The following is an 18,852-nucleotide window of genomic DNA, read 5'->3' on the forward strand; positions in this document are numbered from 1 at the left end:
AACATCATCAAGCATGCACATCTGTTTTTTTCCTCTATGATGCCATTAGAATACATGTTCAACATTTAATAATGATAGTTTTGATAATATCAAGATACAAGTACCAAATAAATCCAAGCTTTTTTTGTAAATAAAACATAAAGAGCAGTATGTGAGATGAATTTCCAATTCACGATTCATGAAACGGCCCTCCTCTGAGACTGTTTCATTACTTCTGTTTACTCTCAATGTCACGGCCTGAAAAGAAATTTCCTTGCCAATGTTGCAAATATTATTTTTGAACTACTTTATGGTCTATCTTTACACACCGGCTCTTATTTTCAACTTCGTATGCCTTTCATGTAGCCTGTAGTACATTGCCTCATTGTTGGATTTGTCATTGATAAAATACTAAAGCATTTGTTGTATTTAATGCCAGCAGAGTGGCAGTGTTGCAACACCGGAGATATATGATTAACTTGAAAATGAATGGAATATTCCTAATGGACGAGTGCAGGAGGCAGAGGAGGAGTGCATATATGTACCAAAATGAACATTTTTCACAGATGTATCATTTGATTCAAGGGATGGTTAAAGCCTCAAATATGAAGTGATCTAGCAAACTTACAACATGCAGTAGGTATTGCTGTAGGCTTATTGTTCTTTGTATCATGAAAAATTAATGAATAAACACTGTATAATATAACAGCAAATAATCGTAATTTTTGTGTTCAAATGGTAGGAGTATGAAAAGAAGAGTTATACTTGGTTTGTGGCATATTCTCCTAGTAAATGTTTTTTTTTTAATCTGAGAGTTACAGCTCAGGTCTACTTGTTTCTGAGCATGGTGGTCTTGATCATTAAAGAACTGAATGGTGTATGGTAGCAGATTTGACGTTTTACGATGTGATTACTTTACATTTTGTTAACTTCTCACTGATATTAAATGCGCAGAAAGTGGTTAATTGATGACTGTGATTTGGGACAGTCAGATTTTTTCTTCTGGTTGATTGAAGTTACTGGTAATTACAATCATTAAAGTCAGTCTTTATATGGATGCAAGCAGCTGGCTGCGAGTCAAACATCTGCAGCCCATAACAAGGGAACCAACTCCCATGAGAGAAAGAAAGAAAAAGAGGCTCTACGTTCAGTGTGATTAGGACTTTGTCTCATTTAGTTTCTGCTTGCATTAAAAATCCAGCCACATCATGGTATGTTGCACAAATATGTTTCTTGTGTAACCTCAAAGTGTTGCTTTTGCATTAGGTGGCAATGATTTCCCAATAGCAGACAGTCAGCAGCCTTGTGACCAGAAATTCACAAGATACATCTGGAAGTTTTGTTCAGTTTTATTTATTTAACAAATATTCTTGCGTTCTTTTCATATAAGGACACTTGCTCTTTATAACTCCTCTGCCATGAGGCCGCTGCAATAGTTTCCTTCTTGCACCGTGTAATATATTCTCTAAAATGTAATAATAGTTCCACTGCTTCTTAAAAATATGAGGAATATTTAAACTAAAGGAGTCAAGCTCATCCTGTAGAAGAGCACCTCACTTCTACTCCCTCATGTCTCCCTCCCTCCCTCTGACAGTGTGTGATGGGAGGAGCTCCAGTGTGTTGAGTGGCCAGAGGCAGGCTGTAGTACGAGACAGTGTCAGAGGGAGAGTGTGGACCTGCGGACTCAGAGCTGTCATCTACCAGAGCTTTAAACTCTGCTGTTTCTGTGGATTTTCTTCTGACACTTCCTGGAGGAGGAATCAGTCTGTCTGTGTCACCTAAAGGAAAAGCTTTTTTAGATCTGAAGGAAGTTTTTGTTTTCTCGGCTGAGTGGGATAGAGTGTAAGTACTGCTGTTATAGAGACTACCCCTGTGTTCATTAACTGTATGGTGCCGTTGCTTCATGAATCATTGACGTGAGAACGCTGCAGTTTTGGTTACCTATTGAAAACGTGCCAGGATAACCTGCCATATCCCTGTCAGAGAATTATTTAAAAACCTTTTATGACTAAGCCTGCGTGGGGTTTAGTTTCTTTCTTTAAAGGGAAAAGTGGGTGTGAGCAGAAACAAAACAGTCCTCCGCCCTCTCCAGTAGGTCTTTATCGCAAGGTGATAGCAGGGCAAGGAGATCATTAAAAACCCAGTCTGAGTCCAAGCTTCTTTATATATGTGTTTGTGTGTGTGTGTGTGTGTGTGTGTGTGTGTGTGTTGTGTGTTGTGCTTGTATTTGTGGGTGATAATGTATGTGTAGGAGCAACCCTTGCATTTAGAGATGTTGGTCTTGGACGTGTTCTCTTTGGAAACACAGCTATTTACCTGGGTGTGTTCGTATTTTAAGGCTTGCTGGCTTGTGTCTGAGTGTCTCTAGTAATGCAGAAAAAAGAAACAGAGGATGGTTCTGACTCTTTAAGCTGAGGCACCACTCATCAGGAGAGAGCCTGTGACTGGGAGTGGGGCCTCTTTCCACAGATAGAAGTTAGTGAATGTGGCAGCCAGTGCACACACACGCTTTCCCAGCCTGGAAACTTTGTGTGAATCCAGAGCAGAGTGTGGAAAAGCTGATGGGTGAGAACAAGAAGATAATTATCCAAACAAAGTCTTAATTGTCGTTGGTGCGTGTGGTTGTGATAGCTGAGAGCCAGCACAGTCAAATTGTTGGGGAGGTTTTTAGGGGTTCATGGTGTGATGCTGGCAGCCGCAAGATAGAAGCATCAGGTGTTATTGTGTGAAATTCAAATCTCTCACCCACGCGCTGCTGTCAGGACAATCGAGGCTATTGCCGAATTGTCAGATGTGTGGGTGGTAGTTAATGGATAAAAAAGCATTAATGGAAAAGTTTGTCAAAAGTCAATGAGGTCAATTTAAGATTTTTTTTTTTACTCGTCTTGATAGTTTTGACTGTGAACTGCCATGTGCCTTTTACTTGAAAAGCTCTCAAGCTCCTTTCCCGACGTCATTAGAGTTTGACAAAGCAGCTGTTTTGTGAAGCAGAAAAAGAATATGTGTTATTTTCTATTTCTTCGGCGTGGACTTTGGTCTTTAGTGTTTGATTATTTGCTATTTAAAGATCAATCCTTGTCATTTTTTAAAACATACAGTATAAAAAAGTTAGCTTGGAATAATAATTTGTTGGATATCTAAATTTACTGTATATTTTTTCTTCTTCTTCTCCCAAATTCACAAACTTATGTAATTAAATGTTAAAACTTTTTTGCAGGATTTTTTGGGGAATTTCTTCTGTTTCAATCAGGTTTTTTTAATGCACACATTGGAGGATGTAAACCCACCTTCAGACACATATCCTTAAATGATCAACAAACAAACAGAACTGGAAAAAATAGGAGCTTTAATAGATTTTTTAATGTGGCTGATATTATTCCACAAGTAGGTGGAATATAATCAGCCGTGCTATCTCATATGTGACAGAGGGAGTTTTTGTTTTATGGCTTGGTATATGGAGATTTATCTGTCTGCTGTAGGAGAAAAGCCTGCCTGTGCTGACCTTGGCCTGCTGTTTTCTTTTGGTTTGATCCACAAAGAAAACAGCTGGCAGTTGCATTCTGGATACCAGCGGCCTTGACAATGAAGTGCCTGTGTGATGCTGTCAGAAAAGCTTTGGCTCGTTGGTAAAGCATGGTGCCTGTAATATCAATACCTCGAATCCAGACTTCTCCAAAAAAATGTATCTCATAGCAGGGTGATAGTCACTTGCAGAGAAAGGCTGAGTATATCAGTGTTGCAGAGTTTAACTGGAACGCTGAAACATTCCTTTGCAGAGTGAACATTTATCTGATACGGTGCTGTTCTACATCAAGTCTGCTGAAAGGAATACAAGCAAAAGGATAAAATGATGCGTCTGTGTTGTAAAGCTGCTCAAAGCAGTGAGCAACCTGTTGCAGATTACTAAATCTGTTCAGAGGAGAAAAGACAAAGAAGAAATAAATCATACCGCATCTCAATGTTTTATCACAGCTGAATCCCTGATGCTGGCCCCATATGCACATGTTTCCATTTTGTCAGCAAATATCCCAAGGGCATTTTCTCAGCATTAGGCTACTCTGATCCTTCTCCTTCATCTGTTCAGGTTGACACTCTCCCTGTCATTGTTTGTGTGTGAGAGAGACATTTTCTTGATTTTCTTTCAAATGCTGTTTTGCCCTCCATATGGTTTAGTGTCACAATTGTTAGTTTAGATTTCATGACAATAAGGTTTATACATAAGAGTATGTGTGTAATTACAGACCAGCATGTATTTGACAAGAGCATAGCTCTGAATTGGATCTGATACTGTTATTTCTCTCAAGAAATTCAAGGCATGTTTTTAAACGTCTGCCAAAATATCGCATGCTTCCTTCCAAGACTAGAGCTACTGCAGTAACACAACATGGGCCACATAAAACAGCTCCTTCTTAAGCATAGTGTAGTGTTGTCCCTAATTATTCTGCAGAACAGATACATATACTGCATACAGGCTTGTAGAAGCCTGAATACCATATTCAGTTGCCCTTAAATTAGTCAATCATGTGAAGAAAAGAAAGTTCTTTTCAAAAATGTTGCTAAAAAAAGGACAACATGTTACCTTAAAGCCATTTCTGCTATTTTTATTGCTAATGTTTTTACATCCTGTTTGTTATTTGAAATTTGGGAATGACACTGACCAAATATTGTCCTGGAGCTTTTGATCATATCATTTGATCTTTATCAGCAGTTTGCCCAGTTGTTGTGGAATTGTAGATGGTAAAATGTCCATTTTTCTGAGCACTATAAGAGCTTTTTCTTCCATGTTGTTGTTAATCTTTGATTTTGGAAAGAGCGGTTGACACAATGATCCCAAAAGTCCATTTAGTAGCTGTTCTGAACCTTTTGATGATATTGCATGATCTTCAGGTCTTGTGATTTTATCTTGTTTCTGATTGTGCTGACTAAAATGAGTGACAAAGGGTTAATAGCTGAGGCAGAGGAGGAGTGGGCTGTGGAGTGACCAGCCACTTGTAACCTAAAGGTTAAATACAGGCCTTCAGGGAGTCCTATTACTGTGTACTCACTGATGGGAACTCTGCAAACATGCATTCTGGGAGCACAGCGGGCTCCTCTGTTTATTCCCAGTCCAGCACTGTGCCACGATGTGGGAAATGACTGTGGACATGGAATGAGGCCAGATCTCTGTATTTTCTTCTTATGAAACGTGCACCAAAACACGTCACATACGTATGAGGCGCTCCCGGATCTCGCCTCGTCCTCGCAGTGCCTTATTGTAACTGTACACAAGCCTGTGAAACATCTTTGGGAAACCACGTGTTTGCATCTACGTCAGCGATTCTTGTGTGATGGTGTGAGCATCGCAAAATTGTCTTTCCTGGGTGTGTTTCCATCACCCTCCACCTCACACCTGTTCATCTTGCATGTTATATGTTCAATAATAAAGGTCTATTTCAATCCTCGTAGCTATGTGTACGTCTGCACGCCTGACGCTGGACTTAAAGGATGACTGTTGAGTGCCACGCACAGCAAACGTGCATCAGGTTGTTGTTGGCGGTCGGATATGTTTGTGTGCTTCCTGACATAAGTACGAGAGTAGGACTGATTAATGGGATCAGCCACCAACCGAGCCTTGTTTAGCAGCCTGTCCCTCCCCCACTGCTGTGATTTGATATCTCTGAGCATTCCAGGTTGTGCCCTTTACTCTGCTAATGCTGCTACTGACCCCTTCAGAAATTCCTGCCGTAACTCTCTGATCAGATGTCTAATTGCCTCACTGAAAACAACCTGTGCTTTATTTTTATATTAATGGACAGTATCTGTCTTTACTAACAAGTAGGTTGCAGTGAGATATTTGATGCACATTACTGGTTGTCACCCTTCTGACTGGCAGACAAAGTTGTTCTTCTGTAACCTTGGACACAAATAGTGATGGCTGAGGCACGTGCTTCTCAGTCAGACATCCTTGCTGAAAGTTATGAAAGAGAAATGTGCAAAGAAAGATGACAGGTGGGAGGAGTGATGCTGGTATTTAGTTATTTCATGCCCTGCTAAGATCCATAACTGGTGCAGTGCACTGGTGGCTGCTTTCCCATAAGAACACTCCTCTCTTTAATGGTCTGGACGTATGTAATGTAACTTGCTTTGCGCTGTTTTCTGCTTGGTGTCTCTCCTTGTTGATGTATCCCAGAGTTGGAATGCTAAACACATTCATTGCCTCAAAGGCTTTGTCTGATCTGACTTTTTTATGGCAAAGCAGAGCAAATCTGACTTTAGTTAGCCAGATGTTTAGTGTCTATGTGACACTTAAGGGTAGGGTTGAGCATTCGAAGTGATTTCTATATTCGACTACTCATAAAATTATTATAGAATACAAAAAACCTTCCATTTGCAGGTCATCAGAAGACTCTGTTGAACAATGGTCTTCAACTCCTATTTCTGAATGAAATGGCAAATGATGGCTACATATGACATGTAAGAGATCTGTGTGTAAAGATGTGGACGTAGTCACTGTAATGTCACCCATTTCTTCGAGTTCTGCATTTTGGCCGTTGCCATCTTGGCTGTTTGCAACCGGAAATGACAAGAGAGGGTGGAGACAAGTTCAACGAAACCCTGAATAAGGCATATTTGGGCCCACCAAAAAGGTTACAACTAACTAAAACACAGTGTGAAAGGGGTAAAGTTGTAATGAAAACACAGACTCCAAGACAGGACAACGCCGTGGTAAGGACCTGTCATCACGAGGTAGCTACGCCCTAAAGCATACTCTGCTATATCATCTATTTTACTCAAAATGGGACCATAATTTACTAAATGAGCATCATGCTGTATTGAAGAAGACTTGAAACTCACAGTCTGAAGTAATAAATCAAATAATTTTCTCATCGACTTCTATACATTCTGATTTCTTTTTGCAACAAGAGAAGTGGCCCCCTGCTGGCTATTTGAAAGAATTCATGTTTAAAGCACTTGCAAATTCGCTTCACTTTTCAGAACAGGAGGTTGTCTCCTGGTGAACAGCAATTGCTTCCTTGTCGGGTTCTTTGCAGGTCAGCCCTCAATTTCTGGTCAGCATACTTTTTCTGAAGTGCCTGTCAGGTCGTCGGTTTCCTTCACTTTTCATGTGTACAAATACGTGCAAAGCATCACGAATGTAGAGCGACTGTTTGAAAGAGTGCACCTTTATCCCCATTTTAAAGATATTATTTTCTTTAAAGTCTTGTACAGATGGATCCTTGACACTGTAACATAGTCTCTGTCCCTCAATGCGTTATACCTCTAGTCCAAGAGATGGAAATAGAGATAGAGTAACAGAGACCACAGGACAGCAGCAGCAGACTAAAAGCTTCCTGTGGCAGTACAGAGTGTAAGCCAGCCGTGGCAGACAGCCTGGCAGGGCAGATGTTTTAGGTGAGAGGCACAGTAGATAGCACCGTTTGAATAATTCATCAGATGGGATTGAAGATGTGATATATTAAGACACAGCACACAAGCCATCTTATGGCCTCTTTCAGCACTTTTTGTGCAGTGTGAGTGGCTGCAGGGCTCAGATCCCCGTGCATCTCTGCTTTCTTTCTGGCAGTTATCCACCAGAGTCTGGCCAGTCGAGGAGACGGTTATAGATGTGCTGGCTCTTGGTCTAGCGAGGCCTCCAGACATCTGGACGGGATGAAGCTGTTCAGCATGCAGGTGCAGTTTAAGCTCACAGGAACTAACGCTCCCCAATATGATTTCTTCTGTGGTCAATGGGTCTTACTGGTTTAGGTGACAGAATATATGTTATCTTGTCTGTCTCTACTTTGACAGGGAGTATGTGCTGTGTATAAAATGGGCATCTTACTGTGTTTCAGTTTCTTAACTTGATAGTACTACATAAAGTTTACTTTGTGAATGTATAAATATTTGCTGTCAGTACAGAGAGAAGCGTTCAGTCTGTATTCTGGCCTCTGTATTTGTCCTCTTTTCCTTATGTTTAGTTGTGATGCAAGCAAAAGAAGTTGTATTTATTCTGTCCCTGCTCATGGGTCAAGTCACTGACCTTACATCTTATAGTTTATAAATAATGTCATGAATCACTTGCCCCATAGTGATGTCAGAGCGCAGTATGCAACCTTTTGGGTTTGTGGGAATCAAGTTTCTTTGGCAAACACAAGAAAGTTAGAGGTTTACTGACATGACTTGAATGTTTTCTTTAAACACTTAATCTTAAACAATTTTATACTGATAATGGGCATTCTTGTGTTAAGACGGAATATGTCTTACCCTTTTGGATAATAGATTTTTTTTCTAAACTACATCTGAAAGTTAAAAGAAATGTTTTATTATCAACTATAATTTCAAAATGTAGTACTTTTTGTCCGTGTGGTGGCAACATGATTGCGAAAGTAGGTGAAGATGTGTGAGGAGAGGTCACATGCTCTTATATCACAGTGAACATGCTCAGCTTTTGAATAACAGATCATTTCACGTCCATCTTTCCATGACATCAGCTCCGTCTACACGCATCCAGCTATGGGGGCCTGGGCGCTGTATGGACGTGTCAGGAGATTGTATCTCAAACGCACATTACGTATAAACTTCAAGGTTCCTTTTTAAGTCATGAACACCTTCATATCTTCACAACTGTAAACTAATAATGTCACGAACTGTGTTGTAATTTAGTCTTTGTTGTTATTTTTACTTACAATTTGACTTCCCTAGGATGAACTAATTTATACCATGCGCACAGCGATTAACAAACCATGTGATATTGTATATCTGCCTGTATACCTGCAGCCAAGCACACTGAACTCTGTAATTTGATAGGTTGCTAATCCCCTTATTATGCTTGTCTGGTTAAATAGAACAGTCAGTCAGCCATTAAATCATCTAGCCTAGGGATCAATGTGGGCCCCATAATTTTGCTGTGTGCCAGGCTGTGTACTGTGTGATTGAAAGGGAAAATAGAAAAGGGCACAGCCAAAAATGTGAAGAACAAACGTGTAAAATTAGATCTAAACTGAACAATGCTACCTTGACAAATTTGCCCTTGAGTGGCTGCATTAGCGTCGTCTATAGAGTGATACTCTTGAGTGACAAGAGCTCGCCTCCCCCGTATGGTGTACCAGCTACGCTGCCCTCATGGGTCAAAGCTGGTCGTCTTGGATGTTGGATGTCAATGATTGGAATTTACCCCCAAAATCAGTGTGCTAAAGATTCATAAGATGGCTTGGATGACTGGGATACCAAGGCCTAAGTGACTCCTGAGGACTTGGAGGGAGGAATGTGCAGCTCACTATTGATCTTTACTAAGTGAGGTCACTGCATGTGGGGGGCAGCTGCCCCACTCTCAGACCCCACATAAAGGGGACGGACTACCCCCACAAGGATGGATTTGACTTGTGCTTGATATCAACTTTTTAGTAAATATTGAGGGTTGTAGCCAGAGATTAGTAGCAGATGAACCAGTACAACAACAGGCATAGGAAAGCTAATTGTCTGCATTATATTTGTTGTTCATCATTTGTTTAGTTTATCTCATGGACTAGATTTAGCGAGTATCAGACAACCAGTCTTTGCATGATCAGATTTTTTTATTTCCCTCAATGTTTTTAAAGAGCAATACATCTGAATCCATTAAAAGATGTCTTATGTTTCTGAGTGTAATGTGACTATAACGGAAGACTACGTTCAATGGCATGGTGAGAGTTGTGAATGCTTAAATGACGTTTCTGAAATATGCAAATAATCAAACCAAGTTAGAGACATATCATTACTATTTGGTAATATTAAAAAAAACAGCGCAAATGAGTACAGATTTAACTTTGCTCCTTGTAGAATGCCAAGGCGTGCTCGGCATTTGCTTAAATTAGGGGCATCGTTAATGAAAATGACTTTGCACACAACTGGATTAGCCTCACAACAGTTCTCACAGGTGTCATTTTAAATGGGCCATACAAAAGATGACTGAACCTGATTACATCTGCTGGGATGAACACACCACTCCCTGGGATATCATTGTTTCTTGCTTTTGATTTTCAAAAGATTAAAAACAAACATGATAGCTGTCTGGAAATCACATCCACATCGGTCTTTGAATAAACACTATTGTGTTTCAGTTGTACAAGTTACACCTTTTTTGAAAAGCTATTCACATTGTTCAAGAGGCAGTAAGGTGCATCATCAACATAATCCAAACAGTTCCTCAGAGTTCAGCTGTCCAGCTGTCCAGCGGCTGTACAAGAACAGTATTACTAGTTAGTTTTTGACAGTGATGCACCGATACTACTTTTACAGACCCAAAACTGATACCTGGGCTTTGGGTATTGGCCGATACCGAGTCTCGATCTGATACAAGTGATGCCTAAAATGAGCTTTGCAAGTGTTTCATTAGGAAGGAAATGCATCCATCGCATTTGTTAGATCTCAAGGATACACATAATGAGCTTGGATGAGTAACACTGAATGTAAACAACACCTCCGCATTGAGACGTGTGAAACCTTGAGCAGCGAGTCACCCACTGGTTTCGATCTTGAGGGTTACGATGTGCCTCTTAGACTCAAAAAACTCTTCAGTTGTATTTAAGTCGGGTCTGTGGTTTGCGCCGTTGATTGGCATGTAGAGAAGCAGAACTTCTGAGCCTTTTATCGGTCACACGCAGTGATGGATGTGTGCAGCTCTTTGCCCAATGGCCTATAGCCTGAGCTGCCTAAGCCTCTAAGCTACTGGAATGTGTACAGCTTCTTGCTGCGGACTTCAAGGGAGAACAGCCACGTCACTTTGTTTACAGCCTTTCATGGATGCCACACCAGCATAATCAATTTCAAAGAGGATAAATATTTCAATGCATTGTTGATGGTGATTGAATGGTCCATGCATTTACATGGGCCCAAATATTGTTGTAGCTTTTCGACAAGTCAACTGAAAAAAATAACTAGAGTTCCACACTATTTGTGATATGAAATATTCTGAACTCAAGGATTGCTTCGCATTTTTAAGTATTTATCGATCTAGTGATTAATTTCTAGTTCATGTGTTAAATACTGTCCTGACCAATTGAAAGCTACAGATGTGGGTTTGCAAAATACGATGAAAATTACTGTCAATTTAATAATTTAATAATTAATTTAGTGTTTTATATATGGAGTAATTATTACACTTCACATACAATTGTATTTAAATACAAACTCTGCATACCATAGTTGTGTATCATAAACGTATCTACTCTAACAAATGAAGATAGTGAAGGTAAACAAGAACAAGCGAGATAAAGTACCTCAGGCTGATGCCGTGTTATCAGCACTTGCTCTGTCAGGGTCAATATTTCACTCCAGTAAATGCAGACAGAGTTTTATGGCAAACAAGTGGAGACATTTAGAATGGGAGTGAGTGTTTCAACAGGCCTGACCTACTTACAGCAGCCTGAGCTGAAACAGCTCCTCACCTGTGTCTGGCAGACGCCAGGACACCTCATAAAAAACACAGGCCCTCTATCTTCAACAGTCCACTGAACAGTATTGTACTGTATTTTTATTCATGACATTATACACTTTTATTATGTATTTATATTTCTCTCATAAAATATTTCCGTTCACTGCACTTGATTGCGTACGATCACACTTTCTTTGGCTGGTCCAAAGTGCTACACAACTTGCTATCAAGTGACTACTGTATGTGACGCCTCTGTTTAGTTTCAGCTAATGCTCACAGAAAGAGGACAACCAGTCTAGCCACTCTGAAAGCATTTGTTCCATGTGTGTAATAGAAAAGAGAAATGGAAAAATGGTTACATACTGTAATATCATTGCAAGAGGTTCATATGTATATCTCATCACCACCAGTTATAAATGTAGTTTTAGTTTTCAGCAGAAGATTTTGACATAGGAAAGCCCACAAAAATGTCACTCCGATCCTAATACTGCAGCATAGATGGAAGATGTGAGACGGTAATTGTGAAGTTTGCTCGTGAGCATTACAGTGTTGAGAGCGGAGAGACTCTGCTCTGCTCCTGGAGATGATTTGAATTTTCCAGCAGCAGCTGAGATTGAGAGATTTAACCTGCATCAATTTACAGGTGATGTCAGATTCATCCCATCTGCTGGTGCAACATTGAGATTTTATTTCACATGTGCATGAATGGGGATTAGCAGAATACATACCTATACTACAGATGCACCAATACCAATACTGGTATTGGGAAGCGGTCAGATACTGGCTCAAATAACTGGATTGGGACAATAGGACGATCTGGTATCGGATGCTATTATTTTAATGAATAACCATTCAGTACATTCATATCTATATATTTACTTCTTACATTTTGTTTTACAAAGTTAGAAAAGCAATGTTTGAGTAAAAGAATGACACTTCCACAGAGTGAGGCAGACAGGTTATTAATTAAACACCGGTATACCCAAAGCCCAGGTATCGGGACTGAAAAAGTTGGATTGTTGCCTCCCTAACATATATTAATGCCTAAAACTATGTAACGAGTCTTTGAGGAAGAACTTAAAGCCCCAACCTTAGTTCTTCAACTTTGTCACCAGTGAAATGTTGTTTTATTTAACTTTAACAACAAATCCAGAAGTATTTAAAGTTTCAAGCTCTGGCATTGCTTGCAGAGCCCTTGTGTTCACCATGTTATATGTAATATTTACTACAGTACAAATATTTATTCTAGTATAAACAATAGTATAAACAATTGGAGTGTATGCAAAAGTGACCCACGGGATGGCTCTTGTTTTGCCGATCCAGCAAATGTCAGGATATATTATGTTGCCTTGTAAAGAAGGAAGTATTTCTATGGGGGATACAGATTAGTTGCAGATGCAGTTGTTGAATGTCAACATCAAAATCTTTCACCTTTTATCTTTTGACCACTACATTTGTAGACTATGTGGACAGCTTATTGTTAGCTTCATATGTTCAGGAATCATGTACTGGGTCAATAGACTGAGTCTTAAAACGCTGCAGATATAGATGAAGAAAATGAGACGTAATTTTGATCATTCTAGTAATTTACTAATGGGTTTTAAAATGTGTTGCCAACTCAGTATTAGTGTCTGAAAGGAGTATCATATGATTAAACCCAGGATACTCTCAAAGCTGTAGGTGTTCCCTTTTCTCAGCAAAGGGTGTGACAACAGTGAAACAGACCATAGAAAAGAAATAGGCCATTTCAGCAAGATCAACAGGGCAGGCGGCTTCCTAAAAGTGGATCAGCTTACACTGGATTGTTGAAAACTGAAAAGACTGCAGAGAGAGAGAAAAGTACGATTTTCTGCCAGTTTCTCCTAAATCCCTCAGTGTTTACCATGTTAAGGGGTTTATTAATGACAACACATGAATAGTTTTAATCCAGGTTTATGCCCTGTCTGATGTGTTTTGACAGGGAGATTTGGCTCGAGTGCCAGGAATTAAAGGACACAAAGCCAAGAGAGACAAATGACTCTCACACAGTAGTACAGATCTCGTTGAATCTAGTATTTATTTGCTATGTGAGATTAGTGACTCTCAGGAGATTTCCATCTTCATAGATGCATACAAGTACCAATAAATACATGTTGAGTTTGATGAGGTGCCTAGAAATACTTATTATTACCGTTAGAAATGAAAAAGGTTTCTTTGCCCTTTCATTTGCTTCTCTGTCCTTCTCTCCCCTTCGGATTGTTAATGCACTTTTCTGTCTGTCGCAGAGCCCCTGCTGCTCTTCTTTCACCCACTTCGGCCTTGATAGTGATAGCAGGCCCGACGACAGGCCCTGCTCTGCCGCTACTTTACATTTCATCAGCAAGCTGGCTCCACATCTGTTATGGAAATTTGCACAGAGGGGGAAATGGAATGAAATAGAATATCATTTCAATTATTTTCACTTCTGAAACCGGGTTGATTTAGGCACTTGTAAAGGTTTCAAAGACAGAGGTGATGAAATATGCTCATCCACTTTCACAGCCATATATTACTCTAATCTATCAATACATTCTTAGTGCCTGATAGCTTCAAATTTGGGATGTTTTAAGAAGTCAGCGCTTGTGATGAAATTCACAACCTCTGACCGTGTGTCACAAGCCCCAAAGGAGAAGCAAGCTTGATGAATTTAACTCCCCTGAACTGTTGAGTTCAAAATGTCCCATATCTCTGTTCAATAGTTTAATAAGATTTTAATTAGGCAATTAAAAGTCTTTGGAATAGCATATGGTCATAATTACAGCTGTATGGTTCACTCAGGGATGAATGAGCCTTTAATTACTCTTAGCTGGGTCTGGGGATTGGACTTAAAATGGGTCGAGCAGGAAGAAGAAGGTAATTTTTTAGACTTCACAGTCATCTAATCAGAAATACAGACTTCTGAATTTACATTAATGTTGGAACCGGGTTGGGTTGCACCAGCTATTCCTGAATCCATTACTAAGTTTGTGCGTAAAGTCTTTCCTAAGTTGTTCAGAGCTGTCAGGTTGCAACTATTGAAGACTTTAGTAATGTGTAAATTGGTTGGTAGGAATCATCAGTAGCATGCCTAATCTAAAGCACTCAACAATGTAAACAGGATACGGCTTTACGGGCGCAAAGAAATCTATGTTTCAAGATTAGTAATATTCATGCAGTGAGTAGTTAATTTGGTCATTGTGTCTAATGTTATTGGCATGGCATCTTGAAGAATTCAGTGTTTTTGTTGAAATTGAATTAAAGATCTTCCCAGTTTACATCATTACAAAACATAATTTTATCAAGTGTCAGTTAATACGTGTCGACTATATTTTAGATGACTTCTTTGTCTTTTTACAAATCATATCAGCAAACTAAAGTCTGTTAACAGTACATTCATTTAGATGTAAAAAATACACCTGGAAGTTACTGGCAAACAATTAGTAGCATCTCTAGAAAATTGCTTGTTTTTTTGTTTGTTTAGGAATGACTAAATTAGTTATTGTAATGTGAGAATACCTTGAAATATGATTTGTGATTTGTCACATTGTCACTTTGACCCGATGATGTGGCAGAAGTGCTGTAATGTCTTACTCATAGATTGGCATCTTTAGATCTGGATGAGTAGATTCAAAATAACCTGAGAGGCAGTAGGACCGGTGTGTCAACACTGAACTCCCACACCGTTCACCTGGTGAATCAGCCAGCCAGTCCATATGTGTGGGCGTGCTCCTCCATTAAAGCCTCTCCTGACAGATAATGTCCTCCACATCTCACATCTGCTCCTTCACACACCTGAGAGCCCTTCAGCAGCCTGGAGGTGTCAAGGGGGAATGAGGGGATCTGCTGATCACAGGTTGAAGACCACAGCACTTGTCCTGGGTTGTCTGAGGGGTGTGACGTAGGTGGCCGGCGTGTGTGTGTCTGTACAGGTGGCTTCCTGGGATGGCAGGCATGCCAAGAGGTCATATTTATCAGTCAACACTTTTCCAGTCAACAGGCTGTGTGTGGAATCCAGGGAGCCTTGACCCCTCCTACTCTACTCGGATGGCAAATGTTAATGTTGGTGCCACCTGTTTCAGCAGTATATACGCAGTGCTGCTATTTATAAGACTCAGAGTCTTATAAATAGTGCTGTCATTGGACAGTCTCTGCCATTCAGTGATATAGTGATATAGTTACTGTATACCAGGAGCTGTATTACAGGAAATTACTAGGAAAGGGTGCTGGGAATTTCCCTGTTCGCTTAAATATAAAACGTATTTCCTCTTTGTTGGCGTACTCTACTGTGAAAAATGAAACGTCCAGTGGTTTATTCTGGTATATGATATGCTCTTAACTTATTGAGATAGTTGTATACAGTTAAATTCACAGTGCATTGAACTTATTGTGTAAGCTTTCAGTTTCATTGTGATGAAGTTGACCATATATGGGAGTTTTATTCTTATTACAACCACATGTGTTACTGTAACTCACTCTCTATTCCCAGCAGAGCCTCTCATTGCTTCATTGAATGCTCTCTTCCCCTCTTCAGATAATTATTTTTCACTTCATGGACTGTCAATACTATTCTTTATATGGATGATGGGCTGGTGAGCAAATAAAGGGACAACTTTTCTGTCACTTATTTCTCCATCCAAAAGCACAACATTCGGTTTCCAGTCCGAATTTGTCACCCCCACGTACACTTACTGTTCAGATATGATAATTTGGTGAAGGAAGATAAAAATGTTAATACCTTTTTCAATCATTACCCTGCACTTACAGCAACATACGCTTTGTGAGCAGTGGTGAGTGCCTGTTGAACTTTCTTTGCCCCAGGTTTTACCTCTCCAGCCACATGCAGGCTGCCCTAACCCTCTGATTGATGGAGGTTGTTGGGGTTGGTAACAGCTTGACGGGAAACTCTGTGAACCCTCCTCAGAACTTAAAAAATACTGCTCACCCTCCACTGCATGTCCGGGAAAAGATATATGATATATCAGTTTTGATTTGAAGATGAAAAAGTGTAATTTTATCATCCGAACGCAAAGTCACTACTGAGCATCTATCAAAGCTATGGTTCCTGTGACAAGAACTGATTTTAAATGACTAAAATCAAACCTGTGCCTTTGATTAGAGCCTCGATGTTTTATTATCTGTGGTAAAAGTTAAGTTAATCATATGCAATGATTATGTCAAACTGATCTGATAAGGCAGATATGTTGCTGGAGGGGATATAGAAAGAAACCCTGGAAAGATTTAAGAGGAGATCATAGACGGAGAGATGGGAGAGTATCATCCATAGCCAGAGCACACTATCACATCTGTGTCGGGAGTGAAAGGGATGATTCAGTTTATGCATCATGCAGGAGAGAGCAGTGAAGTGCAGAGTTGCATATAGATTTCTGTGCTGTCAGAGGGGCCCTTGTTCTCTCACTCACGCTGAGTCGAGCTCTCTCCGCGTACCTCAGTTGGATTCAGCTTGATGCATGCGGGCCTCTTTTTCTGACTGTCACACAAACCCCAGAATTAATGTTAGCTTCACAAGTGGTGTCTCACTTTGAATTGTTCCACACAAAGGACGCTAATGATGCTTACGGCCACCCTCCTTGTCTATTACATGTTCCAGACCACTGACATCACGTCGGCTGCTGGCAGGGGGCATTGTCCAAAAATCTTCAGACAGTGACCGAATGTTTTAAAAGCAGTAGCTCGTAACCTTGTCTGCTTTTGTCGTCATGACCATTAAGACTCACATTCCCGCTGCTGTAGGGTGGAAGACATACTTGATTATATTTTTTTTTATAACTTTTACAAATCTGGATTGTGCACCAGTGGTAAAAGGAATGATGGATTTTGATCTATTAGATCTCCGATTGACATATTTTTATTTTATTTTCAGAGACATTAATGAAACGGGTGCAACAGCCTGTTTTAGACAACTTAACTCAGAGGAACAAGACATAATTTGTTCTTAGCTTCACTAAGTGTTATTCGTCCTTTTGGAGACTAAATTGACAGAAAAGAGTGTCTCTCAAATTCAAGTACAATTTGTGTTTCTACTGAAATAGCCCTCTTTCTGTCTTGTTCTCCGGCCTTTATCATGGCCTTCCTGCTCCTTCAAATGTCATCTTTCCTGCTCAGATTTGGAGAGGTCTGTGTTTGCAACAAGCGTCAGACTGCTTATTGACTAAGAGTCAGGAGCCCCGTGATAGAAACCGGGAATAGCTTCACTCACTACCTTTTCGCTATTGATTGCCATATTTCACATGAAACTGAATCTCCTGTTGGTTGCATTTAATGAGGAGCTCCCTCTGGCAGCTGTAATGGAGTGATTGCAGCTGTAACAGGGATGTCTGTATTGAATTTCCCTTCACGTCTCACTACGTTCATTTAATCAGCATTATTGGTATAATAGTTGTCTTGTGGCTTTGTTCTGATGTTTTCTTAAGAATTGTTGTAGAAGCTACAAAGGAGTTTGCCAGTGTCAATTTACATTAAAAAAACCTAAAAGTTAATCTGCAGTGATCTGTATTTATTTGAGGAAAACTGAATAGCAGGCCTATACAAATATGTAATGAATTTCCTTTGTCTTTGGACACCTTATCTCCATAAATTCCTATTTCCTATAACTGCAAGCATTCAGAACTAATGCCCTGTATGACTTGTGGGTGTCAAAACAACCAGTGGTGTCGGTCACTCAAGTGATTTATTTGTTCTGAACAGAAACTAAAAGCAGTTCTACTTAACCTCAGATCTGTAGTGTGGAGAGGTCAAAGGTCATCTTGAGCCCCACAGATGTAACGAGTTTGATTTAGTCCTTTTACACTCAAACTGTCAAATGTAATGTGGCATGATTGTTTTTTGTTTTGACTCCCAGCACACTGTCACATGGAAAGACATGTTTTTAACATAGTTATTGTACAGGAGGCTGCTAAAATTTAACCCATTATAAGGAACTATAGTTGCAACCAACGATAATTGTCATTATCAATCTGTCAATATTTTTGGGATTGATTAATGAATTGTTCATTGTACAAATTGTACCATATAGTCAACAAAACATTATAGATTGCTAATATGTCTGAGGGGACATCCCCAAATGTTTGTTTTTGCTGGTTCTAAGATAATTTACTATTGAATAAAACAAAGAAAAGCTGCAAAATGAAAATGATTAATCATTTATCAAAGTAGTTGCACCCGACACATTTGCTTATACGAAGCATCAATTTATTTGTTGTTCCTTAATTCTTCACAGATCTCAGCTGAGACCCGGCGGTGCCACTTACGCATGGAGGCTGATCGGTGGAGGCTTTCTGTCTTGTTCTGAGGTCTCAGATCTACATTCCAAACCAGCATCTGCAGGCCCAAAGGAGTTCCCCGACTTCACCACAGTGCATAGGCCTTCCATTCAAGGAGCCTTGAGCTGCGGAGAGAGAGAGAGAGAGAGAGAGAGAGAGAGAGAGAGAGAGAGAGAGAGAGAGAGAGAGAGAGAGAGAGAGAGA

The 18,852-nt window shown here is 39.9% G+C and overlaps 1 long non-coding RNA gene across 1 annotated transcript; it reads left to right on the plus strand.

The window, feature by feature from the left end:
* The first annotated feature begins 1,647 nt into the window (after nt 1-1,647).
* On the plus strand, nt 1,648-18,842 carry LOC137881508 (uncharacterized). The gene is made up of 2 exons (XR_011103866.1): nt 1,648-1,821; nt 18,606-18,842. It is a non-coding gene; the product is annotated as an uncharacterized lncRNA (long non-coding RNA).
* Nucleotides 18,843-18,852: the final 10 nt, after the last annotated feature.

The sequence above is a fragment of the Cebidichthys violaceus genome, unplaced genomic scaffold, assembly GCF_023349555.1.
Source record: "Cebidichthys violaceus isolate CVI_PGR_0920_01 unplaced genomic scaffold, fCebVio1.0.p SCAF_3, whole genome shotgun sequence".
NCBI classification, from domain to species: domain Eukaryota; kingdom Metazoa; phylum Chordata; class Actinopteri; order Perciformes; family Stichaeidae; genus Cebidichthys; species Cebidichthys violaceus.